Raw genomic sequence first — 26,958 nt, forward strand, 5'->3', positions numbered from 1 at the left:
GTGGGTTGTGTTATGGGCATGGCAATTTTGGTTAAGTTTCGTTGGGGTTTTTTGAGTTTTGTTGTTTTGCCGTTTTGTGAGTGTGTTGTTGTGTTGTTTTTCATTTTGAGTAGATATGTTTGTACCTTGTGGGTTGTGTTATGGGCATGGCAATTTTGGTTAAGTTTCGTTGGGGTTTTTTGGGTTTTGTTGTTTTGCCGTTTTGTGAGTGTGTTGTTGTGTTGTTTTTCATTTTGAGTAGATATGTTTGTACCTTGTGGGTTGTGTTATGGGCATGGCAATTTTGGTTAAGTTTCGTTGGGGTTTTTTGAGTTTTGTTGTTTTGCCGTTTTGTGAGTGTGTTGTTGTGTTGTTTTTCATTTTGAGTAGATATGTTTGTACCTTGTGGATTGTGTTATGGGCATGGCAATTTTGGTTAAGTTTCGTTGGGGTTTTTTGAGTTTTGTTGTTTTGCCGTTTTGTGAGTGTGTTGTTGTGTTGTTTTTCATTTTGAGTAGATATGTTTGTACCTTGTGGGTTGTGTTATGGGCATGGCAATTTTGGTACAGTTTCGTTGGGGGGTTGTGGAGTTTTGCTGTCCGGTTGAACCAACCTAACAGATTTATATATATAGATAACACCATTATCTTTGCTAAAATTAATTTATTTGTTTGGTAATTTATTGAGCCTCCTTCACAATAACAATCTTGGATTGAACCTTCCAAGTTCTAGCTGAATCGCATAGTGGATTTCATTGAAAAACTCATTGCTGCGTGGTTTGTCCGGGAGAGATTTAATTAAAAGACTAGCGGTCCCCTGGCACACATTGCTGTGGCCCAGTCTGGTGATCTGGAAAATAAAGTAATGAGAAAGTGTTGGTTTCCAATATATGTCATGTCTTTCTGCTTGTGGGTAAACAGTATTTCTTGCTGTTTCTTTGCCAGTGTTGATGTGGAGAGTGTCTGGTTTGCCCAATCAGGAACATGCAACATATAATTTTCCTTCTTTAGGGGTCCCTTTCAAATCTGTGATAGAATTGGGCCAAACTTGGCACACAGAACTCCCATGACCGACAGAATATACGGGAAGGGTTAGGTGGGCATTGACCTTGAGTGTTGGAGTTGTAGTTCACCTACATCCAGAGAGCACTGTGGGCTCAAACAATGATGGATCTGGATCAAACTTGGCACGGATACTCAATATGCCCAAATGTGAACACTGATGGGGTTTGGGGAAAATAGACTTTGACATTTGGGAGTTGTAGATACTGGGATTTATAGTTCACCTACAATCAAGGAGCGTTCTGAGCTCCACCAATGATAGAATTGGGCCAAACTTCTCACACAGAATCCCCATGACCAACAGAAAATACTGTGTTTTCTGATGGTCTTTGACGACCCCTATGACACCCCTTTGCGACCCCCTCAGGGGTCCCGACCACCAGGTTGAGAAACACTGCAATAGTACAAAAATACATTAAAATACAATTATACAACTTACAAAAGGTCGGTTCGTCAGACTAAATCATAAATTCACCGCCATCTGCCCGTGTGGTCAGCAGTTATTGACTCTGTCATCATTCTGCAAATGCAGTATTCCAAAGCAATGTTTTTACCAGCTTTCTACAAGTCAGAAGGGAAGGGGCAGGTCTAATCTCCATCAGGAGGGAGTTCCAGAGCCGAGGGGCCACCACCGAGAAGGCCCTGTCCCTCATTCCCACCAATCGCGATTGCGAAGGAGGTGGGACCGAGAGCAGGGCCCCTCCAGAAGATCTTAATAATCTTGATGGTTCATAGGGGAGAATCCGTTTGGACAGGTAAATTGGGCCGGAGTCATTTATTGCTGGGATTTATAGTTCACCTACATTCATAGAATCATAGAATCAAAGAGTTGGAAGAGACCTCATGGGCCATCCAGTCCAACCCCATTCTGCCAAGAAGCAGGAATATTGCATTCAAATCACCCCTGACAAATGGCCATCCAGCCTCTGCTTAAAAGCTTCCAAAGAAGGAGCCTCCACCACACTCCGGGGCAGAGAGTTCCACTGCTGAACGGCTCTCACAGTCAGGAAGTTCTTCCTAATGTTCAGATGGAATCTCCTCTCTTGTAGTTTGAAGCCATTGTTCCGCGTCCTAGTCTCCAAGGAAGCAGAAAACAAGCTTGCTCCCTCCTCCCTGTGGCTTCCTCTCACATATTTATACATGGCTATCATATCTCCTCTCAGCCTTCTCTTCTTCAGGCTAAACATGCCCAGTTCCCTAAGCCGCTCCTCATAGGGCTTGTTCTCCAGACCCTTGATCATTTTAGTCGCCCTCCTCTGGACACATTCCAGCTTGTCAATATCTCTCTTGAATTGTGATGCCCAGAATTGGACACAATATTCCAGATGTGGTCTAACCAAAGCAGAATAGAGGGGTAGCATTACTTCCTTAGATCTAGACACTATGCTCCTATTGATGCAGGCCAAAATCCCATTGGCTTTTTTTGCCGCCACATCACATTGTTGGCTCATGTTTAACTTGTTGTCCACGAGGACTCCAAGATCTTTTTCACACGTACTGCTCTCGAGCCAGGCGTCCCCCATTCTGTATCTTTGCATTTCATTTTTTCTGCCAAAGTGGAGTATCTTGCATTTGTCACTGTTGAACTTCATTTTGTTAGTTTTGGCCCATCTCTCTAATCTGTCAAGATCGTTTTGAATTCTGCTCCTGTCCTCTGGACTATTGGCTATCCCTCCCAATTTGGTGTCGTCTGCAAACTTGATGAACGCTTCAAAGAGTGTTCTGAACTCTACTGATGATAGAATTGGGCTAAACTTCCCACACAGAACCCCCACGACCAACAGAAAATGCTGTGTTTTCTGTGGTCTTTGGCGACCCCTCTGACACGACCCCCCCAGGGGTCCCGACCCCAGGTTAAGAAAGCTGGGCTATACTCACAGCTCAAAACAGTGTGGGTCACAAAAGAGCAGACGAAGAGAGAGGCTCCTCTAAGCAAGAGTCTGCACTGGAACAGTGTACTGAACACACCAACCGCTTGGCTGAACAAGATGGCCCCGGGGACCCTTCGTCTCGGCCGTGCGGTAATTACACGGCGAGGCTAATTGGTTCCATACTGAGCCTTGTTCCTGCCGCTGCTACTCCTGTGAGCAAGAACCGTGCGTGCGTGCTACTTTGGAGACCTCCTCCTTCCCACAATTCACCAGCGATGACTCACGCTCGACGGTGCCAGCGGAGAATGCTCATGGGCTTCGGCATGGAACGACTACCATTTCTCTTTTGCTCTCCTGAACAACACCGTCCTTTGTAGGAAGGCTTGGATTTTACACCTCCTGTTTGCCTTGGAAACTCTTGGAAGGGCACCTCGCCCGTGATTTACGGCCAGGCCTTAATGATGGAGTTAGGAATAATTTTACCACCTTCTTTTAAAAAAATATAAATCAGTGCATGTGCCTACATTACAGTGTTCTGTTTAATTCCTCCCTTGTTTGCCAGGGTTCAGCTGCAGATAGAAACCATGTATTACCTGCCGTTGCTCCAACACAAACGCCTGTCTTTTTCAAAAAGTCCCTATTTAAGGAAATATGAACCCAATCAATTTAGAATCCATAATGCAGAATAGGAGTTTATATTGGAACAGGGGAACCTTAATGTTGGTGAAAGATGGAGAGAGAAGTTGGGCCTTTGAAAAATGATGGGTTTGTAATGTTGGAGCTGAAAATCTATGCAGCATGGAAGGGAGCTGATAGCAGAACAAGTTATATGTATTGTTGATGGCTTTCATGGCTGGAATCACTGGTTGTTGTAGGTTTTTTGGGCTATATGGCCATGCTCTAGAACAGTGGTTCTCAACCTTCTTAATGCCGCTGATGTCAAGTGTGAAGATCCCTTACCTTGCCAGTCTGGGTGGCAGGGCCTAGGGGAGACAGGCTAGTTGATTTCAGCTTGGAAGGCCTGGCAGAGGGCAGCAGGAGCCATCTTAGTTTAGGGAAAACTCCATTTCAGAGAGGGGGAGTGGCCTAGGCCTGAGCCAGCCTTAGAGCAGCCAGGATTGGTTTGTTAAAGGGGGGGGGGGCGGAGTTGGACTGTTTGGAGGGAAAGAAAGAAGCTGTTTTTACTTAGTTGGTCTGTTTGATGTTAGAGTTAGAGCAGGATTACAGAATTAGGAGTTCGTGATTAGAATAGGCAGTTTGCCTGAAGTTTGCCAGCCAAGTGAGCTGTGGCAAACTGGGTACAGCTATTTAGGGAAGAAATAGCTGGGTTTTGTAATTTGTAACAAAGAAAGAACCATTCTCATGCAACCGTTACGCTTACCAGAACAAGAACATTTTATCTGTAACAGCCAAGCTTATTACACTGCATTCACTTCATTCTGTACTATATTTAAATAAACTTTCCTTGTTTTTTTTGGAACTTTAAGCCTGAGTCCGGTGTACATTTGTGGATTTAGTCCCTTCTCCTTTTCAACCTCACCTGCTTTCCTTTAAATAAGAAAATAAGAACACACAGTACTTTGGTGGTCTAGAAAGCCTTTTAATAGTTTAACCAGCTAGAGGGTTCCTGTTCATTTAGTTTATGGTGGCAGCGAAGGTTTTAAATAGAGAGACATCCCCTCAAACGTTATATAGGTGCCAGTGAAGTCTTTATAGAGTGGTGTAAATTCTTTATTAAAGGAGGGACAGTTGGTGGGATTGATCGTATTGCCATCTGCGTAGCTATTATATCAAGCACCCCCCCCCCCCCCCAAATAAGGGATAGTGACATAGTTCTGCAAAGTGCAAGGGCACCAGACTACACAACAAGGGTTAAGTCTTGGTCACATTGCCAAGGCACTAATAACAAGGACCCCACAAGGCTTTTGGGAAATGGCTGGATCTTGGGACTTCTGCCCTTTGCGGGAGCTGTAGTTTCCCAGGACCGAGTGATGGACTTTGGTGCTCTTTTCAACTCAGTGCCCATCTGCTGATTCCAGCCTGAAACCATGACTCTCTGCTGCGTGGACTGGACTGTTTGCCACCACCCTGGCCATGAACTTTCTGTCAATGCTTGATTTGAACTGCTAACAACCTCCGTTTCCACACGCCCTTCCTAAGAGCATGGGATTTCTAGTTTGTGTTGTAATAAAGATCAAATATTGTAATAAAACTTATTGGGATATGGGCTGGGGATGGGGCTTCCCTTATGAACTTTGTATAAGAAAATATTGTATGAAATGTAATATGCTTCCCACTTTCCCTTTGACTTTTGCCCTACAAAAAGTGACCAGGAACTGTTGAAATGCTTGAGGGAAAATCTCTGCTTCCCTCGAAACTCATCTCTGATTGACTTATCTGCATGGAACAATAGCTGTTGATTCCTTCATCTCGCCCTCTGAGCTTGACTAGCGAGAATGAGGAAGTTTACAGAAGCCTAGGAAAAAAGAATGATTAAATTTACAAAAGACAGCGTTGATCCCCTTTGAGGTCCACTGTCTAAATCCAGCCGTTTCTTCCCCCAAAACCATTTCCAACAGGAAAACCTTTGTTTACAGCGGTCACACCTTGACGGCCAAGACAAAACCTCGCATTCCATTCTGGCTGGCAATCTGTAATCCCATCATTCCCCATTTGCCCGCCTGGCTTGCTTCTGATTCGTCCATCCTCAAAAAAGCAAGGAAAGCCTGCTGATTGGCCCTCCAGAGGCAGAGGGCGGGCAGGACATTTGAAATGTTTTCCTTTGTATTTTGTCTATAAATATGCTTGTAAAATGCCTAGCAGTATGCTTGTGGTGGAATGATTCTTGCAATGCATCCGATATCAGCTGAATCGCAAATAAACGCCTCGGTCGCTTGAAAAACCTTCTTCCACTTTGGTGAGGTTTTATTATTTTTAATACTTTAATCCTTTGAGATTGGCTTCGCTGGCCTCCCCAAGGTATCCAGGACCCTTTTGGTGCGGTCCTCGGGTTCTCCTCTCTTGAGGGGACCCTGCTAAAAGTAGCTCGATATCACCGCGACCCCTTAGTACAGGTTCTCACGTTGTGGTGACTCCCAACCATAACGTTATTTTCGTTGCTACTTCTTTAATTTTGCTGCTGTTATGAATAGTAATGTAAATATCTGATATGCACGATGTATTTTCATTCACTGGACCAAATTTGGCACAAATACCTGATACGCCCAAATTTGAATACTGGTGGGGTTGGAGGGGATTGATTTTGTCATTTGGGAATGTTGGAGTTGCTGGGGTTTATAGTTCACCTAAAATCAAAGAGACTGTTGAACTTCCACCAATGATGGAATTGAATGAAACTTGGCACACAGAATTCCCATGGCCAAGAGAAATACTGGGAGAGTGTGGTGGACACTAACCTTGCGTTTTTGGAGTTGTAGTTCACCTATATACATAGAACAATGTGGACTCAAACAGTGATGGATCTGGATCAAACTCGGCACAGATAATCAATATGCCCAAATGTGAAAATTGGTAGAGTTTTGAGAAAATAGACCTTGCCATTTGGGAGTTGTAGTTGCTGGGATTCATAGTTCACCCACAATGAAATAGCATTCTGAACCCCACCAATGATAGAATTGGACCAAATTTCCCACGCAGAACACCCATGACAAGGAGAAAATACTATGTTTTCTGATGGTCTTTGGTGACCCCTCTGACACCCCCTCACGACCACCACAGGAGTCCCGACCCCCAGGTTGAGAACCACTGCTCTAGAAGCATCCTCTCCTTGTGAGGTCGCTGAGGATGCTTGCCATAGATGCAGGTGAAACATAAGAAGAGAATGCTTCCAGAACATGGCCATATAGCCCGAAAAACCTACAACAACCCAGAACAAGTTATATTTTGAGTTGACTCTTCTAGTGTCTAGATTTTCAGCTACTTTAAAATGTCTTTGTTTCTTTCTCCCTGCTTCCCACTGTGCTGGTACAGCTGTAACAGGAGCTCCAATTTTATTTGCTTTGTATTAAATGTTTGCTTGCAGCCCTGGGTTTCAGGGACTCTGCAGAAAGGTGGCTTCCTTTGGTTGCAGTCATAGGGCAAGTCACCTGTCCATCATCATTAACATTTTGGTCCCGCCCCTTGCTCAGGGCAATTGGGAAGGGAAGGGAGCCATTTTTTAGTTAGTCTCAGTAAGGAAAGCTAATGTAGAGGACGTGGGCAAGCTTCCCCTGTACAAAAGCTTCAACCTTTAAGACCTTCCGGGAGAGAACAGTCTTAAGAGTCTCCAAAGATTTCCAGGGAAACAGCCCTAAAGACCAAAGAACTCCAGCCCCCCAAAAATGAGGTAAAATATACAACAACACGAGCACGACATGCTGGAAGTGTAGGAAGAAAGAAGGCTCTTTCTTCCACATTTGGTGGAGCTGTGAGAAAGCGAAGGATTATTGGAGAAAAATACAAAAAGAAATACAAAGCATGTTAAAATTAAAAATACCAATGAAACCGGAGATATTTTTATTAGGAATGTATGACAAGAATTTGGAAAAAGATAAAGACAAAATACTATTCCTAGCACTGACAGCTGCAAGAAGAAACGCCGGAAGAAGATGATTGGATTATAAAAATACTAGAAATTAGTAACCTAGACAGACTTACCTTTCTATTACTGAAAAACAAGGAAACGGACTGGCGAGAAGTCTCTGAATACTTTAGAAAAAAGAAAAAAGAGACACTGATCTGAAAAAGACAAATAAAGACTGAAACTCAAAAAATTAGGGAAAGAAAAGAAGAACTTAAAGTAATTAAGAGACTTCATAGACAATACTAAACAGAAGATTTTCAGAAGACACCAGGAGGTCAAAACCCTTCATCTATTCGATTTTCCGTGTTTTTACTTTTTGTTTTGGCTTCTCCTTTTTTCCCCCCTTTCTTTTCCTTCTTTTTTTCCCCCTCTTCTTTTTTCTTCTCTCTAACTTTTTTCTTTTGGAAACCTTTAATATAGTTGTATATTTTAAGAAAATTCTAATAAAGATTTTTTTAAAAAAACAACAACAAAAAGACCAAAGAACTCCAGCTGGAGAACATCTAAGCCTTTACTGGTAGGTCCACTCGGCATTCGAGAAGCAGTTCGACCTGGTAGCGGAGCCCACATCAGTAAGGGTTAGATTACAGCCAGCCTGGGAGAAGTTAAAAAGGGGACTTTCCTTTAAAGTAAAAAAGAAGTTATTGAAGACAGTTGCCTGTCCTTCGTGGGCAAGATTAGGAAGTCACCAGTTGCAATAAAGCTTGGAAGCATTTGTTTAGCTTTATTGAAGACAAGAGAAGTTTCTGTTTGATTGTTCATTAATAAAGGACTTTGTTATACTTCACAAGCCATCTAAAGATCATTTGTGGTGGAAAACCTCTGAGAACTTCTCCTTGGGCTTTATATTAAATGTTTGATTGCAGTCCTAGGTTTCAGGGACTCTGCAGATAAGTGGCTTCTTTTGGTTGCAGTCATAGGGCAAGTCACCTATCCATAATCGTTAAGTTTTGGTTCTGCCCATTGCTCAGGGCAATTGGGAAGGGAAGGGAGCCATTTTTTAGTTAGTCTCAGCAAGGAAAACTAATGTATAGGACGTGTGCAAGCTTCCCCTGTACAAAAGCTTCAATCTTTAAGAATTTCCAGGAAAACAGCCCTAAAGACCAAAGAACTCCAGCTGGAGAACATCTAAGCCTTTACTGGTAGGTCCATTCAGTGTCCGAGAAGCAGTTCGACCCGGTAGCGGAGCCCACATCTGTAAGGGTTAGATTACCATCAGCCTGGGAGAATATTAAATCCAAAATAAAAGCTTAACTTGAACCAGAAACAAAAGAACTTAGGCTTCTCACTTTAACATAGTGTTGCCTGAACTGACTTTAAGGTAAACAACTTGTTGTCTAATAGGCACCCATCATTCCATTTTCTGTGAATTTTTTAAAGGAAAATCCCCTGTTTAACTTTTCATTCACAACTTTCCCAATCATTTCTCTGAAGAATGCAATCTGTTTTCTGCTCTAATTTCCACCACAAATTGCCTGTCCTTCGTGGGCAAGATTAGGAATTCACCAGTTGCCTAAAAGCTTGGAATCATTTGCTTAACTTTACTGAAGACAAGAGAAGTTTCTGTTTGATTGTTCATTAATAAAATACTCTTCACAGGCCATCCAAAGACTATTCGTGGTGAAAACCCTCTGAGAACTTCTCTTTAGGCCCCCTGACTTCCCCTGACTTCCTGCTGGGCAAAGGTTGCACGTCCTGTTCTAAAGGAAATTCTTTACAGGCCCAGCGCGTGACAGAACACCACTTTTCTTCTTTGTCTACAACTTATTTCCTTTGCTGCAAATAAAATGCAAAGTGCAAAAGTCGTTCAAAAGTGGAGGGTGGAATTTTGTCCTTCCCAGTTGGCTTAGGCAAAAGCAAACAGATGTTTTTTTCTCAAGAATAATTTTGGCCATCTTGACTGCACTATGATGTTACTCAGCTGCATGGGTTCTGGTTTTTCATCTGCAAAATGTTAGAGGCTATGAAATATGTGGCTGTAGTTTGGAACACTTGGACATTGAACAATGAACTATTTACTCACTCCTTGTAAAATATCTGTTATAGATCAGCCAGAGGTGGCAGAGGCGGATGGTTTAACTGATGATTAACCATCAGTTAATCAGGCTCCTTCTTTGGCAGCTTTTAAGCAGATGCTGGATGGCCATCTGTTGGTGCTTTGAATGCGATTTTCCTGCTTCTTGGCAGAATGGGGTTGGACTGGATCGGCCCACGAGGTCTTTTCCAACTTTGATTCTATGATTTAGAGAGGATTGTGAGCTTTCCTGTGGCACAAAGTGATGGGTTCTCAAGTCTGGGAAATTGAAGTCTGGAAAATGATGGTTCTCTCTGAGAGGAAAACTGGCTCAGAAAGTGCATGGACTCAAGGGCAGTCGGGGAGTCAGAAGTAGCAACAGCAGATAAGGAATTGAGTGAAGAGCTGAGTGATAAGGAGAGTTCTCATGGGAATCCACCTGTAGCTACGGAAATCAACAAAAGTCTTCATTTACAAATTAGGGCCGAAAATAGATTGCATCTTTCAGAGAGATCATTGGGAAAGTTGCAAAGGAAATTCATGGAAAATGGAATGCTTTCATGAGTGTCTATTAAATAACAATTTTACCTTAAAGTCAGTTCAGGCAACACTGTTAAAGTGAGAAGCTAAGCCTGCATTCTCTTGTTCCTGGTTCAAGTCAAGTTTTGATTTTGGATTTAATATTCTGGAACTTTTCTATGTTCCTGTTAATGTACTCCTGTTTAAGTTTTATTAGTTATACCTTCTTGATTGTAAACTTATGCTGTATCTCTGATTTCTGGCTTTTGCGAGACTTTGTCATCTCTGGAACTTTATGAGATATTTGGATTATTGCTTGGTTATCATCTGTTGATAAACCTTTTTGGATTATATATCTTCCTTTCTTATTCCTGATTTTTACATGCTTTTTATATGTTTTTACAATATTCCTGGACTCTTGTGTGGTGCAGTGGTCATAGGTGTTCCAGACCTGGAGTACAACAATATCCAAAACTTAGAACCTTGGGGCAGCTGTCACATTTTAGAGTCATTTTCTACTGGCCATAAAATGAGGAAAGAAGGTGAGAAGAACACAATAGTGGCAGCCATTTTTTTTAAAAAAAATAAAGGCTTACTGCATTAGCCTCTCTGCAGAAAGATTTATGGTGGCCATTTTTAATAGGGGCAGCAGAGAGGCTTTTTACAGTTGCGTCTTGCCACCTCAAGCACCCAAAATGGCCAGAGCTTTGCAGATTCCTCCACTTTACCATTGGATGTCACTTTGGTGGAGGAAAGAAGTGAGGAGGGAGGGAAGGCTGCTATTATTTCTCCAGTGTGATCAAAGGAAGGTAACAGAATGGGAGCCATTCTAGCATTCATTCATATAAGTTAACCCAGATTTGTTTGCCATTTTTAACCAATTTATACACAGGTTCTGTGCTGGTACGGCTGTACCAGGAGCTCCAACTTTATTTGCTTTGTATTAAATGTTTGCTTGCAGTCCAAGGTTTCAAGGAGTCTACAGAAGGGTGGCTTCCTCTGGTTGCAGTCGTAAGGCAAGCCACCTGTCCATCATCATTAAGTTTTGGTTCCACACCTTGTTCACGGCAATTGGGAAGGGAAGGGAGCCATTTTTTAGTTAGTCTCAGTAAGGAAAGCTAATGTAAGGGACGTGTTCAAGCTTCTCCTGTACAAAAGCCTCAACCCTTAAGACTTTCCGGGGAGAACAGTCTTAAGAGCATCCAAAGACCTCCAAAGATTTCCAGGGAAACAGCCCTAAAGCTTTGAGGAATTTCAGAGGGTAAACAGTTTGGAAGACCAAAGAACTCCAGCTGGAGAATCTACTGGTCTTACTGGTAGGTCCACTCGGTGCTCGAGACGCAGTTTGACCCGGTAGTGGAGCCCACATCAGTAAGACTTAGATTACAGTCAGCCTGGGAGAAGTTAAAAAGGGTTTTTCCTACAGAGAAAGTTTAGTTAATCAAAGTCAGGTGCCAGTCCATTGATGACTAGACTGAGAAAGCCTTGAAGTGTTGTTTGAACCATTGAAGATTTGTTGTTTGTTCCATAATAAAGACTTTGTTGCATTATCAAAGACTCTAAAGACCATCACTTCTGGAAAATCCCTGAGAACTTCTCTTTGGGGCCCCCTGGCTTCTTGCTTGGCCAGCACGTTAAAATAGGATGTGCTTGGTTGCACGTCCTATTTTAAAGGAAATTCTTTACAGGCATGATCATCAAGTTTGCAGATGACACCAAATTGGGAGGGATAGCCAATACTCCAGAGGACAGGAGCAGGATTCAAAACGATCTTGACAGATTAGAGAGATGGGCCAAAACTAACAAAATGAAGTTCAACAGGGACAAATGCAAGATACTCCACTTAGGCAGGAAAAACGAAATGCAAAGATACAAAATGGGGGACGCCTGGCTCGAGAGCAGTACGTGTGAAAAAAATCTTGGAGTCCTCGTGGACAGCAAGTTAAACACGAGCCAACAATGTGATGTGGCGGCAAAAAAAGCCAATGAGATTTTGGCCTGCATCAATAGGAGCATAGTGTCTAGATCTAGGGAAGTAATGCTACCCCTCTATTCCGCTTTGGTTAGACCACATGTGGTATATTATGTCCAATTCTGGGCACCACAATTCAAGAGAGATATTGACAAGCTGGAATGTGTCCAGAGGAGGGTGACTAAAATGATCAAGGGTCTGGAGAACAAGCCCTATGAGGAGCGGCTTTAGCAGCTGGGCATATTTAGCCTGAAGAAGAGAAGGCTGAGAGGAGATATGATAGCCATGTATAAATATGTGAGAGGAAGCCACAGAGAGGAGGGAGCAAGCTTGTTTTCTGCTTCCCTGGAGCTAGGACATGAAACAATGGCTTCAAACTACAAGAGAGGAGATTCCATCTGAACATGAGGAAGAACTTCCTGACTGTGAGAGCCGTTCAGCAGTGGAACTCTCTGCCCCAGAGTGTGGTGGAGGCTCCTTCTTTGCAAGCTTTTGAACAGAGGCTGTATGGCCATCTGTCAGGAGTGCTTTGAATGCAACATTCCTGCTTCTTGGCGGAATGGGGGTTGGACTAGATGGCCCATGAGGTCTCTTCCAACTCTTTGATTCTATGATTCTATGATTCTACAGGCCCAGCATGCGACAGAACAAGTTCAATACCCAAAGAAACCTTTGGGAAAATGTGTGAGGTTCTTTTTTCTATGAAAGGTGAATAGAAGTCTTTTTCTTTTCAGCAGCGAGGTGCAAGAACAAAGTGGGTCTCTTGGGGTTTATCATGGAAGAAAGTTGAGCCAAGCAACAAATAGCAAACTCTTGTGCTAAAGTGTAGTCCTTTCCCTTTTAAATCTGCTCATAAATTAGGTTGTTTTAGTTATAGGTGAAAAAGACCTAGCTCAGGAGAAAGTGTAGAAGGGACCCAAGGCAAAAGCTTGTTCCCCGGACTGTCAATTTGAATATGTGCCCCGCTCACACTAACATAACACAGAGAACAACCCGCATAGTGTACTTCCCAGAATTGCATTCTTTCCTCCTTCATTACTAATTTTTAGTTCAAGTTTGGTTAGTAGCAAATGTCTTTTTTTCCCATTTTAATTTAAAAAAGAGTGCGTTTAAGACATTTACATTTTTCTCTCTCTATTTTATTTATCGTGTCATCAGCAACCAGACATTTGTATTACATTTTTAACAAAAACTAAGAAACAAACACAGAATTTGCAAGCTTGGTAGTTGGTTAAATGTCCTTTGACCAGTATCTGGCCACTTGGAGTGCCTCTGGTGTTGCCGCAAGAAGGTCCTCCCTTGTGCATGTGGCAGGGCTCAGGTTGCATTGCAGCAGGTGGTCAGTGGTTTGCTCTTCTCCACACTCGCATGTCGAGGATTCCACTTTGTAGCCCCATTTCTTGAGGTTGGCTCTGCATCTCGTGATGCCAGAGCGCAGTCTGTTCAGCGCCTTCCACGTTGCCCAGTCTTCTGTGTGCCCAGGGGGGAGTCTCTCATTTGGTATCATCCATTGGTGAGGTTCTGGGTTTGAGCCTGCCACTTTTGGACTCTCGCTTGCTGGGGTGTTCCAGCGAGTGTCTCTGTAGATCTTAGAAAACTATTTCTTGATTTAAGTCGTTGACGTGCTGGCTGATACCCAAACAAGGGATGAGCTGGAGATGTCTCTGCCTTGGTCCTTTCACTATTGGCTGCTACTTCCCAGCGGATGTCAGGTGGTGCGATACCGGCTAGACAGTGTAATTTCTCCAGTGCTGTATTGCACAGGCACCCCATGATAATGTGGCATGTCTCATTAAGAGCCACATCCACTGTTTTAGCGTGGTGAGATGTGTTCCACACCGGGCATGCATACTCAGCAGCAGAGTAGCACAGCGCAAGGGCAGATGCCTTCACTGTGTGACAGGGAGGGTGAAGGAAGGAGAAATGAGGAACAGATAAGAGCAACGTCTTTCCTGATAAGTTTTGTAAAGTATTGTTGAAGGCTTTCATGGCCGAAATCACTGGGTTGTTGTAGGTTTTTTCTGGCTATATGGCCATGTTCTAGAGGCATTCTCTCCTGATGTTTCTCCTGCATCTATGGCAAGCATCCTCAGAGGTAGTGAGGTCTGTTGGAACTAGGAAAAGGGGTTTATATATCTGTGGAATGACCAGGGTGAGACAAAGGACTCTTGTCTGCTGGAGCTAGGTGTGAATGTTTCAACTGACCACCTTGATTAGCATACAATGGCCTGACTGTGCATGGAGCAAACTTTTGATGAGAGGTGATGAGATGTCCTTGTTTGTTTCCTCTCTGTTGTGCTGTTGCAATTTTAGAGTTTTTTAAATACTGGTAGCCAGATTTTGTTCATTTTCATGGTTTCCTCCTTTCTGTTGAAATTGTCTACATGCTTCTTGGAAAGATGCTTCTCCGAACGCATCTCCTCCTATGAACCGACTAGGACATTAAGATCACCTGGGGAGGCCCTGCTCTCGGTCCCGCCCGCATCACAGGCGCGGTTGGCGGGGACGAGAGACAGGGCCTTCTCGGTGGTGGCCCCCCGGCTGTGGAACGCCCTACCTGTGGACATCAGACAGGCCCCCTCACTGCTGGCATTCCGGAGGAAGGTCAAGACCTGGCTTTATGAACAAGCGTTTGGCTAATTGTGCAATGAAACACAGTAAGATGGTACAATCGAACACAGGAATTGGTATAAAGGATTATGATTGCGGATTCTGATTTTGATTTGTTTGCTGAGGCGCACGTTTATGTTAATGATTGCTTGATTTGATATGTTTTGTATAATGTGTTTTAACTGCTTTTTGATGTTGTTGTGTTAACTTTTACTATGTAAACCGCCTTGAGTCGCCTTTTTTGGCTGAGAAAGGCGGTATAGAAGTAAAGCAAATAAATAAATAAATAATAAATAAAGAAGTGATGAGTGGAGTGCCGCCGGGTTCCGTCCTGGGCCCGGTCCTGTTCAACATCTTTATTAATGACTTAGATGAAGGGCTAGAAGGCAGGATCATCAAGTTTGCAGACGACACCAAATTGGGAGGGATAGCCAATACTCCAGAGGACAGGAGTAGGATTCAAAACAATCTTGACAGATTAGAGATGGGCCAAAACTAACAAAATGAAGTTTAACAGGGACAAATGCAAGATACTCCACTTTGGCAGGAAAAACGAAATGCAAAGATACAGAATGGGGGACGATGCCTGGCTCGAGAGCAGTACGTGTGAAAAAGATCTTGGAGTCCTTGTGGACAACAAGTTAAACATGAGCCAACAATGTGATGTGGTGGCAAAAAAAAGCCAATGGGATTTTGGCCTGCATCAAGAGGAGCATAGTGCCTAGATCTAGGGAAGTAATGCTACCCCTCTATTCTGCTCTGGTTAGACCACACCTGGAATATTGTGTCCAATTCTGAGTACCACAATTCAAGAGAGATATTGACAAGCTGGAATGTGTCCAGAGGAGAGTGACTAAAATGATCAAGGGTCTGGAGAACAAGCCCTATGAGGAACGGCTTAAGGAGCTGGGCATGTTTAGCCTGAAGAAGAGAAGGCTGAGAGGAGATGTGATAGCCATGTATAAATATGTGAGAGGAAGCCACAGGGAGGAGGGAGCAAGCTTGTTTTCTGCTTCCTTGGAGACTAGGGCGCGGAACAATGGCTTCAAACTACAAGAGAGGAGATTCCATCTGAACATGAGGAAGAACTTCCTGACTGTGAGAGCCGTTCAGCAGTGGAACTCTTTGCCCCGGAGAATGGTGGAGGCTCCTTCTTTGGAAGGAGGTGGATGGCCATCTGTCAGGGGTGATTTGAATGCAATATTCCTGCTTCTTGGCAGAATGGGGTTGGACTGGATGGCCCATGAGGTCTCTTCCAACTCTTTGATTCTATGATTGTGTATTTCAATGGCTTCTCTGTGTAGTCTGACATGGTGGTTGTGAGAGTGGTCCAGCATTTCTTTGTTCTCAAATAATATGCTGTGTCCAGGTTGGTTCATCAGGTGCTCTGCTATGGTTGACTTCTCTGGTTGAAGTAGTCTGCCGTGCCTTTCATGTTCCTTGATTCGTGTTTGGGCAATTCCGCTGCGTTTGGTGGTCCCTATGTAGACTTGTCCACTGCTGCATGGTACATGGTAGACTCCTGCAGAAGTGAGAGGATCCCTTTTGTCCTTTGCTGAATGGAGCATTTGTTGGATTTTCTTGGTGGGTCTGTAGATAGTTTGCATGTTGTGTTTCCTCATCAGCTTCCCTCTGCGGTCAGTGGTTCCCTTGATGTCTGGTAAGAACACTTTTCCTCTGGGTGGATCTTCGTCTTGACTCTCGTGGCTTGTTATCGGTTTTCTTGCAGCTCTTCTGATATCTGAGGTGGAGTCTCCATTGGCCTGGAGAGCCCAGTTGAGGTGGTTCAGTTCATCTTGGAGGAGGTGGGCTTCGCAGATTCTTTTTGCATGGTCTGCCAAGGCTTTAATGGTGCTTCTTTTTTGACTTGGGTGATGGTTGGAGTTTTTATGTAGATATCTATCTGTGTGTGTGGGTTTTCTGTAGACGGTGTGACCCAATTGTTGATCTGGTTTGCGGATGACTAGGACATCTAGAAAAGGCAGTCTTCCTTCATTTTCTTTTTCCATAGTGAACTGGATTTTTGGGTGGATGCTGTTAAAATGGTCCAGGAACCTGTTGAGTTCTTCTTCTCCATGGCTCCAAATGGTGAAGGTGTCATCCACATATCTGAACCATATCGTGAGGATGCTTGCCATAGATGCAGGTGAAACATCAGGAGAGAATGCCTCTAGACCATGGCCATACAGCCCGAAAAAAACTTACAACAACCCAGTTTTTTAAAGCTTTGTCCAGATTGAAATAAGTGCTGCGAGCTGAGTCCCCAGCCAATTCTCCTTCAGTCTGGGGAAGCCACAGAATGTTTTCACATGGCTCTGCACATTGGCCATGTTGCATATGTACCCTATATATCAGGGGTCCTCAAACTGAGGCCCCGGGGCCGAATACGGCCCTCCAAGTTCATTTACCTGGCTCTCGCTCAGGGTCAACCTAAATCTGAAATGACTTGAAAACACACAACAGCAACAATACTATCTCATCAGCCAAAAGCAGGCCCACACTTGCCATTGAAATACCAATAAGTTAGTATTTGTTAAAATTGTTCTTCATTTTAATTATTGTATTGTTTTTAAGTGTTTGTTTTGCACTACAAATAAGATATGTGCAGTGTACATAGAAATTCACTCATGCTTTTTTCAAATTTATATATATACTAGCTTGGGGACCCGGCGCTGCCCGGGTTATTTGTGAAAGGAATTGTGTATCAAGGTTGGTCTTTATCAGTTATTTATACGGCTTGCAGTGGTCTCAGGAAGTTAGTGAATGTACTGTGAGTCCCATCATCTGTGGTCCATCCTCCTCCAAACTGCTCCAGGATGGAGAGTGGGTCATGGGGGCTCTGTGTGCCAAGTTTGGTCTGTATTGGTAATTTTCTGACATAGCCTAAGGCCTTTTTCTCTCCTCTCTTGACACCTCAGAATCTTGGAACTTTCAGACTGGCCAATCAGAGACCATATGTAAATTTCCTTCTCTCATGTCCCTGCTTCTCTCATTAACCCTCTTCTCCACCAGGGGGTCCTGTTGAGGTTGGCCAATCAGAGACCATATGCAAATAGCACCACAGTGGCAGCCAATCAGAAAGCTGCCACAAACCCCTCCGCCCTACGTCCTCCTTCCTCTGTCTGTCCGCCACATACAAACTTTGACTTTTATATATATACACACACATACACACACACACTTACTCACTCATTTGACAGTCCATGGTTCTAAATGGTTCTAAAGTACTAGGGGGCGTTGGTGCTTTGTTTCTAAAGTGTTAACTAAAGTTCTGGTGGTGAAAATTTCAGAACTCTAACAAAACTTTCAAAATTTTGTTATAAATGGCAGTTTCTTTGGTTCTGTCATAAAAATTGCCAATAACAAAACAATAATGGCATTTGAAAGTTTTCTCAGAGTTCTGAAATTTTCACCACCAGAACTTTAGCAACACTTTAGAAACAAAGCACCAACGCTCAAACTTATCCATGGGTCGTATCTCAAGCCATAATTTTTTCCCCAAATCTGCCGTATACATGGTTGAGTTATACAGAAGTACGTAAGATAGATTTATACATGTGGTTGACTTCTACATGGGTATATTCAGCAAGTCTTTGCATCTGCCGAGAAGACACGGGAAGGTATCCATGATGGATGCTTCCCGTGGGCCTGTAAATTCTTGGCTCCATCCGGGAAAGCCATCTCTGAAAGCGCTGATGTTGTCTTGGCTCGTTGGAGCTTGGCTTCCTCCCCGTCGTTCCGTTTTGGGACGCATTTTTCGGCGTCCGTTGACTTGCGCCCAAGCTTCCCTGTCCCAATTCCTTCAAGCAGGGGCCAAAACCAAGAATTATCTCCTCATTAGTTGCAATTTACCTTGGAGAAACTAATTTGAGTTGGTGGCCCGGCAGATGTTTTGACAATCTCGGCGCTTATCTCAAGAAGTAACCCAGCTGGGCTTGTTTTTCACCCAGCTGTAAGTTATTACATACCAGCTGCTGGAAGACTCGCTTTCTCATGGCAAGAAGACATTTTCCCCCTTTTCCCCGCTCTTCCCTCCACCTGTTTGGGATATTTTTGGTTTAGTTTTATTACTTTTCTGCCCTTGCTCGAAGGAGTGGGTAGGTGGGGGGAAGCGGATTAACCATGTACCGAAGCGTCTCCCATAATTGCTTCCAGTTAACTCAACTATAAACCAATTTTGTTACTCCCACATTACAGGGACTACTGTTGGGATGCTGGATAGGTCAAGGGGTGAATCAAACAAAAATGGTTGGGTAACTGAACAAGTTTGAAGGATGTACTTGTCTTAATGGCTCTAACAGGGGCAGTCACAGCTCTGTATTATGCCAAGGCATTCACATTTTAATTATTATTTCTGACACAATGGCATTTAACATCCTCCAAGTTCAAGGACAATCAACTTTGTGTAGCATCAGGGTGGAAAGAAGTGGTTCGTCATGCGGGAGAGGGCAAAGTCAAAGGCTGGGGAGGCAGATGGGTTTGGTTGTTGCTCACTGTAAAAATGAGATACTGTTGTGATAGAGCAATAGTTCCCAAGCTGTGGTCTATGGACCACCAGTGGTTCACAAGGATGAAAATATAGTCTGTGGCCTCACCATTACTACACTTGTCCTGGACGAGTGCCTGGCCGCTGTGTCTATCTGGATGAGGAGGAACAAGCTGAAGATCAATCCCGACAAGACAGAGGTCCTCCTGGTCGATCGTAAAACTGACCGGGGTATAGGGTGGCAATCTGTGCTGGACGGGGTGACACTCCCCAGTATGGGAGTCCTCTTGGATTCATCACTTTCGCTTGAGGCTCAGACGTTGGCGGTGTCTGGGAGGGCTTTCGCATAATTAAGACTCGTGCGCCAACTGCGACTGTACCTCGCGAAGGCTGATCTGGCCGGGGTGGTCCATGCCTTAGTCGCCTCTAGATTGGACTACTGTAATGCGCTCTACGTGGGGCTGCCCTTAAAAATGGCTCAGAAATTTCAACTGGTCCAACGGGCTGCGGCCAGGATGTTAACTGCTGCTCCTTACAGAGAGAGGTCAACCCTTCTGTTCAAGGAGCTCCACTGGATGCCGTTTATTTTCCGAGCCCAATTTAAGGTGCAGGTGCTTACCTACAAAGCCCTGAACGGTTTGGGACCAGCCTACCTGCGTGACCGCATCTCCGTTTATGAACCCACGCATTCACTTCAGTCATCTGGAGAGGCCCTGCTCGTGATTCCACCTGCATTGCAAGCGCGTGATTCCACCTGCATTGCAAGCGCGTTTGGTGGGGACACGAGACAGGGCCTTTTCTGTGGTGGCCCCCTGACTCTGGAACACCCTCCCCAAAGATCTTAGACAGGCCCCTACACTGGCAGTCTTCAGAAAGAACTTGAAGACCTGGCTGTTCCGATGTGCCTTCCCAGAATAGGAAATCTCCAATACCAATTCCCAGAAGCACTTTATTAGAACTAAGATTGCTGCACACTGCACATTGCACCTACCCTATAATCCTTACGTATCACCTGTCACATCAGCACTTTTAATTCTGTACCCATTACTCTGGCCCGCCCAATTTTATTATGTTTTGGTGTATTGTTTATTGCTTGTGGTTTTGTTGTTTAATATTGCTTTAATTGTTTTAATTTGCTTTAGGTTGTATTGTTATGTTGTGTATTGAGGCCTTGGCCTTTGTAAGCCACATCGAGTCCTTCGGGAGATGCTGGCGGGGTACAAATAAAGTTTAATAATAATAATAATAATAATAATAATAATAATAATAATTGTCATATTGTAAGGATTCTGGCTTTACAGAGGCAGAGATGAACCAAACAAAAACCTAGTTTGTATAAAACAATTTAATTAAAACAGCACTAACTTTCTGGCTGTTTTAATAGTCCAAAATATAAAACATAAAGACTGCACTTAGCCACAGAATATAAAACAAAAACAGCAAACACTATTGCAGGTTCAAGATAACTCTGTAGTCAAAAGGTCCAGTCCAGTGGTCAAACGCCGAGAGTTCAATAAATAAAGTCCAGGGATCAAGAACCTACACCGTAGTCAAAAGCCAGTCCGAAGATTCAAGGTTCCAGGATTCCAAAGGTTTGGGAGACAGGTCAGGATACTGAAAATCTACAAACCTGGGGGAAAACCAGCAGCATCTACCACCAAAATAAGACAATACTTTTCTCCCAAAGATAAGTTCCATGGCTCACTTCTTATATACAGAAACACCCAGCTGCAACCTATCTCTTGTATACCTCCACCCTTAATAGCTTTCACCCATGAACTCTTACTTACAGATTACTCAACCCTTTAGAACTAAGACTTACATTAACCCTTTCATCACCAACTGCTAGGCCTACCACCACCAACCACCACCAACTGCAGAACATGATGCATGACAACACTGTTGACTCGAAGCCATGCGCAACAAGAGGGGCTGGTCTCGCAAAACCCTCTTATAGTCCTGAGGCACTGCTCTGGGCTTCTCAACTTCTGGGGAGACAGAGACCCAAAACAAAATGGACATAATCAGTGGATTCACCATAAAAGAAATGGGATTCCATCTGAACATTAGGAAGAACTTCCGTATTGTAAGGGCTGTTCATAGTGTCTAGATCTAGGGAAGCAATGCTACCCCTCTATTCTGTTTTGGTTAGACCACATTTGGAATATTGTGTCCAATTCTGGGCACCACAATTCAAGAGAGATATTGACAAGCTGGAATGTGTCCAGAGGAGGGCGACTAAAATGATAAAAGGTCTGGAGAACAAGCCCCATGAGGAGCGGCTTAAGGAGCTGGGCAAGTTTAGCCTGAAGAAGAGAAGGCTGAGAGGGGATATGATAGCCATGTATAAATATGTGAGAGGAAGCCACAGGGAGGAGGGAGCAAGCTTGTTTTCTGCTTCCTTGGAGACTAGGATGCATTGGAACAATGGCTTCAAACTACAAGAGAGGAGATTCCATCTGAACATGAGGAAGAACTTCCTGACTGTGAGAGCTGTTCAGCAGTGGAACTCTCTGCCCCAGAGTGTGGTGGAGGCCCCTTCTTTGGAAGCTTTTAAACAGAGGCTGGATGGCCATCTGTCAGGGGTGATTTGAATGCAATATTCCTGCTTCTTGGCAGAATGGGGGTTGGACTGGATGGCCCATGAGGTCTCTTCCAACTCTTTGATTCTATGATTCTATGATTCAACAGTGATTCTCTTTCTTTGGAGGCCTTTAAAAAGAGTCTGGAAGGCCATCTCTTGGATTGTTTTGCTTGCAACCAAATCCAAGATGGTCTCTTGGTCTCTTCCTTTATTATGGTTCTCCCCATAATAACCCAAAATATTAAATTTCAGCTCTCTGCAAAATATTGGATTTTGGATTTTGCAAAATATTGGATTGGGAGTCAGGGCTCTTCTGGACTCCTGGTCCAGTTCTTAAACACGCTACTGGAATGAGCTTCATGCAATGAGAGCTACTGGTCTCGTGAAACAGTCTTATAGTGCTGAGGCAATGGGGATATCGGGAGAGGAGAGGCGGACGACCCACGAAAGATTACTGCTACCACATCAGCTCTAGATTATTAAATATGGTTTTCTGTGGGTGAACACATGGTGATTACTGGATGTTATATGTTTTGTATCAGAAACTAGAGCTGATGTGGTCTATCTAGTGCAATTTTCTGAATCAGCACCCCAAACCAAATCTGAAGTTGACCAAAAACTGATCTGTACTCCTTTGGTGCTAATGTTGGAGAGTGGTCCTTGATCAAAGTGAACCCTGGTCAAGTGGTCCCTGGTCAAAAAAAGGTTGGGAACCACTGTGACAGAAAATCACTTGGAGAGAAATTCCAAGCATAATCGGCATTTCACAAGAACGTGTGGGTCACATTATTGCTTGGCTTGGCTATTGGAAGATCTGGGCACGATGGGTACCCAGGATGCTGATGCTTGAAATGAAAGCGCACAGACTTGAAACTTCAGAGTCTGGATCTCACCACTGTACGACATCCTCCATACAGTCCAGATTTTGCACTGTCTGGCTTCCATCTGTTCCTGATAATGGAAGAAGATCTGTGGGAACATCATTATAGAATCATAGAATCATAGAATCAAAGAGTTGGAAGAGACCTCATGGGCCATCCAGTCCAACCCCCTGCCAAGAAGCAGGAATATTGCATTCAAATCACCCCTGACAAATGGCCATCCAGCCTCTGCTTAAAAGCTTCCAAAGAAGGAGCCTCCACCACACTCCGGGGCAGAGAGTTCCACTGCTGAACGGCTCTCACAGTCAGGAAGTTCTTCCTCATGTTCAGATGGAATCTCCTCTCTTGTAGTTTGAAGCCATTGTTCTGCGTCCTAGTCTCCAAGGAAGCAGAAAACAAGCTTGCTCCCTCCTCCCTGTGGCTTCCTCTCACATATTTATACATGGCTATCATATCTCCTCTCAGCCTTCTCTTCTTCGGGCTAAACATGCCCAGTTCCCTAAGCCGCTCCTCATAGGGCTTGTTCTCCAGACCCTTGATCATTTTAGTCGCCCTCCTCTGGACACATTCCAGCTTGTCAATATCTCTCTTGAATTGTGGTGCCCAGAATTGGACACAGTATTCCAGATGTGGTCTAACCAAGGCAGAATAGAGCATGGGGAGCATCACTTCCTTAGATCTAGACACTATGCTCCTCTTGATGCAGGCCAAAATCCCATTGGCTTTTTTTGCTGCCACACTTCATTATGCTTCTAATGAAGACATTGAGAGAACTGTGAGACGCTGGTTGCGGAAACAGAGTGTCGACTTCTTCCGTGACAGCTTCAGAAAACTTGTTCATCTTTGGCAGAAATATATCCAATTGTCTGGTGATTATGTGGAAAAGTGAATAGTCGTAGTTAAAGAGCACATTCTAAGGATTATTTCTGTGTTTGATTTATTAAAATAGTCCAAACCCAAGTAATGAAGGTGGATGCATTACTTTTCATTCAACCCTCGTAGCCTTGCTGGACCCAAATTTCATACTCTTCTGGGTGGGATACATGAAACCGGCAAGTTTGTAAAACTTTAATTGGTTTCAGTTGGCTTGGTCAGCTTTGCAGCCGATCCTCCGAGCCAAATAATCAAGAATCCCAGATGACAGAAGTTGTGTCTCTGCTCCATGTTACTCCGCTGACTTCTTCATCCCATATGTACCCTATTTATTGGGATTACTCAATTAGGAGGAAGCCTGGTGTCGTTTAGCATCTTCGCAAGTGGGACTCTGCTTAATAGCTCAAAGCCACATTTCCCTCGGAACTCTCTTGATTTCCTCCACAGTTCCTTTGACCGCAGTTGCAATGAGTCTCTTTGTGGTGGTTGTCAATGTTGACAAAAAGGCAATCACAGAAAAACAGAAGCAATAACAATGACGAAAGACGTTCCAGTCGTGCAAACCTTCTCTACACTTTAGTTTTCTCCATATGCCTTCCTTGATGTTGCACTCCAAGTCAGGAAAGAGCCCTCTGACTCCAAAACACACCACACGAAGAGTGAAGAACAAATCTTCTTTTGTTGAAACTTAGTAAATAGCCAGAAGAAATAAATGCTTGTAAGAAAATAAGAGAGTTCCAAAAAGTAATAAGTCCATAAAAGGCAGTAACCCAAAGCAATGTCCACACAAGGGATAAAAGCAATCCAAGACAGCGTTTATCCAGACAGGAATCAATAGGATGCAAAGACAACCCAAAAGGCTAAAAAACTCCACAAGTACAAGACCCCTTGAACAGGTTTTCCATGGCACATGAACTTGATTTCCAAACGATGCCTGATCTAACAAGTTTCCCCTTGAGGCAAACCTTTTATCCCAAAACTCAGAAATTGGTTTCGCTTCCCCCCACATTTACCCCTTATTAGACTTTTGGAGCAATGTAAACACTGAGTATGCTGTCGATCCTGGCTAATCTCTAGCCGCCTATTGTTCAGCTCCCTATCTGGCTGCTCATTAAAATTCCCAAGTGTCAGATTGTTTTCCAAACCCAAATCTCGAGAGCTCACACAGAGAGGGAGTGAACCATCATTGCTAGGCCCAGCAGGGATATTCTCATGAGAAACTGCCCTTTGCACTGGGGCCTCTCATAGAATCATAGAATCATAGAATCAAAGAGTTGGAAGAGACCTCATGGGCCATCCAGTCCAACCCCCTGCCAAGATGCAGGAATATTGCATTCAAACCACCCCTGACAGATGGCCATCCAGCCTCTGCTTAAAAGCTTCCAAGGAAGGAGCCTCCACCACACTCCGGGGCAGAGAGTTCCACTGCCGAATGGCTCTCACAGTCAGGAAGTTCTTCCTAATGTTCAGATGGAATCTCCTCTCTTGTAGTTTGAAGCCATTGTTCCGCGCCCTAGTCTGCAAGGAAGCAGAAAACAAGCTTGCTCCCTCCTCTCTGTGGCTTCCTCTCACATATTTATACATGGCTATCATATCTCCTCTCAACCTTCTCTTCTTCAGGCTAAACATGCCCAGTTCCCTAAGCCGCTCCTCGTAGGGCTTGTTCTCCAGACCCTTGATCATTTTAGTCGCCCTCCTCTGGACACATTCCAGCTTGTCAATATCTTTCTTGAATTGTGGTGCCCAGAATTGGACACAATATTCCAGGTGTGGTCTAACCAAAGCGGAATAGAGGGGTAGCATTACTTCCTTAGATCTAGACACTATGCTCCTATTGATGCAGGCCAAAATCCCATTGGCTTTTTTTGCCCCCACATCACATTGTTGGCTCATGTTTAACGTCATTGTCTGCATGAAAATCATTGACCAAACCATCTCCATCTTGTACCTCAACTTCAGCACCATCATTTCCCTCATCATTTCCTTCATCGGGATCCTGAAACACAAACTGAGTCCCAACACTTGATTGAGTACTATTGAGGGAAAAAAAATCTACCTTCCTTCCAAACTTGGTGCACAAGATGCCATCTTAATGATACTGATGCTTGCAAGAAGACCTTGATGTCTGATGGTTATATGCTACTGAAAGTCCTTTCTTGGACAGAGACTGAAATTAGTTAGATAAGTGCTCACATTCCTCAGAGATTGGGGCAACCGATATGATCTTGCCATCAAACATGAATTTAGTCCAATATGCCTTTCTGAAGTTGAATCTTCATTTAAATCCAACTTCCTAAGGCCTTATAGTTGAGAACAATTGGCATACTATCGGCTGATGCTGTGTGTTTGGTATGGGTGGTTCCACTGATTTAGTGTATTGCTGCACAATGCTGTCACTCACAAATAGGAGGTTTGGGTTATATCCTCAGAGTCATCTCCCACTGTTGTAGGATAGAGGGAAAGTACTGTAATGAATAAGTAATAGTTTGTGCAGTTCAGCCCAAGAGAGGACAGCCTCATGAAATGAAAGGAAAACATTCTGTTTGCCTTTAAAACCAGATAAGGACTTGTTTTCTCTCTTTTCTAATAAACAGGCTTACATTTGGTGAACTTGGGAACTCTCTTATAGTTTACAAAAGTCTAGCCTTCTATCTTCAGTCTCATTAACTTCTGCACCTGACAAATCATCTTCAGAAGACAATTCCTCAGAAAAAGGCTGCTGTGGGCCCCTTTCAGGAATTTGACCTTCAGAATGTACAGGAGAAGAACTGTGTTCATTAGACCCTTTGGCCTTTCAGCAAGGCCAGAACCAGGCCTTTCAACAAGGCCAGGACTTGACAACTCAAGCCCAGGATAACCATCATCCCCATTGACATCAGACATAATCACAGGCTGAACTACAACATGGGCTGTTAGGAATTGTGGGAGTTGAAGTCCAAAACACCTGGAGGGCTGAAGTTTGCCCATGCCTGGTGTAGTAAAATGGTGCCCGTTATATAAAACTCAAGTATATTATTGTCGAAGGCTTTCATGGCTGGAATGACTGGGTTTTTGTAGGTTTTTCAGGCTATATGGCCATGTTCTAGAAGCATTCTCTCATGGTGTTTTGCCTGCATCAATGGCAAGTATCCTCAGAGAACTCACAACCTAGAACATGGCCATATAGCCCGAAAAACCTACAACAACCCAAACTCAAGGGTTGCTTTTTGGAGTATTTTTGTTCTGTTGTGCGCTGGGCCTGTAAAGAATTTCCTTTAGAACAGGATGTGCAACCTTTGCCCAGCAGGAAGCCAGGGGCCCCAAAAAGAGGTTCTCAGAGGTTTTCCACCACAAATAGTCTTTAGATGGCTTGTGAAGTATAACAAAGTCTTTTATTAATGAACAATCAAACAGAAACTTCTCTTGTCTTCAGAAAGTTAAACAAATGATTCCAGGCTTTTATGCAACTGGTAGCTTCCTAAACTTGCCCACGAAGGACAGGCAACTGTCCTCAATAACTTCTTCTTTACTTTAAAGAAAAATCCCA

The 26,958-nt window shown here is 43.7% G+C and overlaps 1 protein-coding gene across 1 annotated transcript in view; it reads left to right on the forward strand.

Annotated features, from left to right (window-relative positions):
• THSD4 (thrombospondin type 1 domain containing 4) overlaps positions 1-26,958 on the forward strand; it is a 642,834-nt gene that overhangs the window by 166,994 nt on the left and 448,882 nt on the right. The window lies entirely within an intron of this gene.

The sequence above is a fragment of the Anolis sagrei genome, chromosome 9 (genome assembly GCF_037176765.1).
Source record: "Anolis sagrei isolate rAnoSag1 chromosome 9, rAnoSag1.mat, whole genome shotgun sequence".
NCBI classification, from domain to species: Eukaryota; Metazoa; Chordata; class Lepidosauria; order Squamata; family Dactyloidae; genus Anolis; species Anolis sagrei.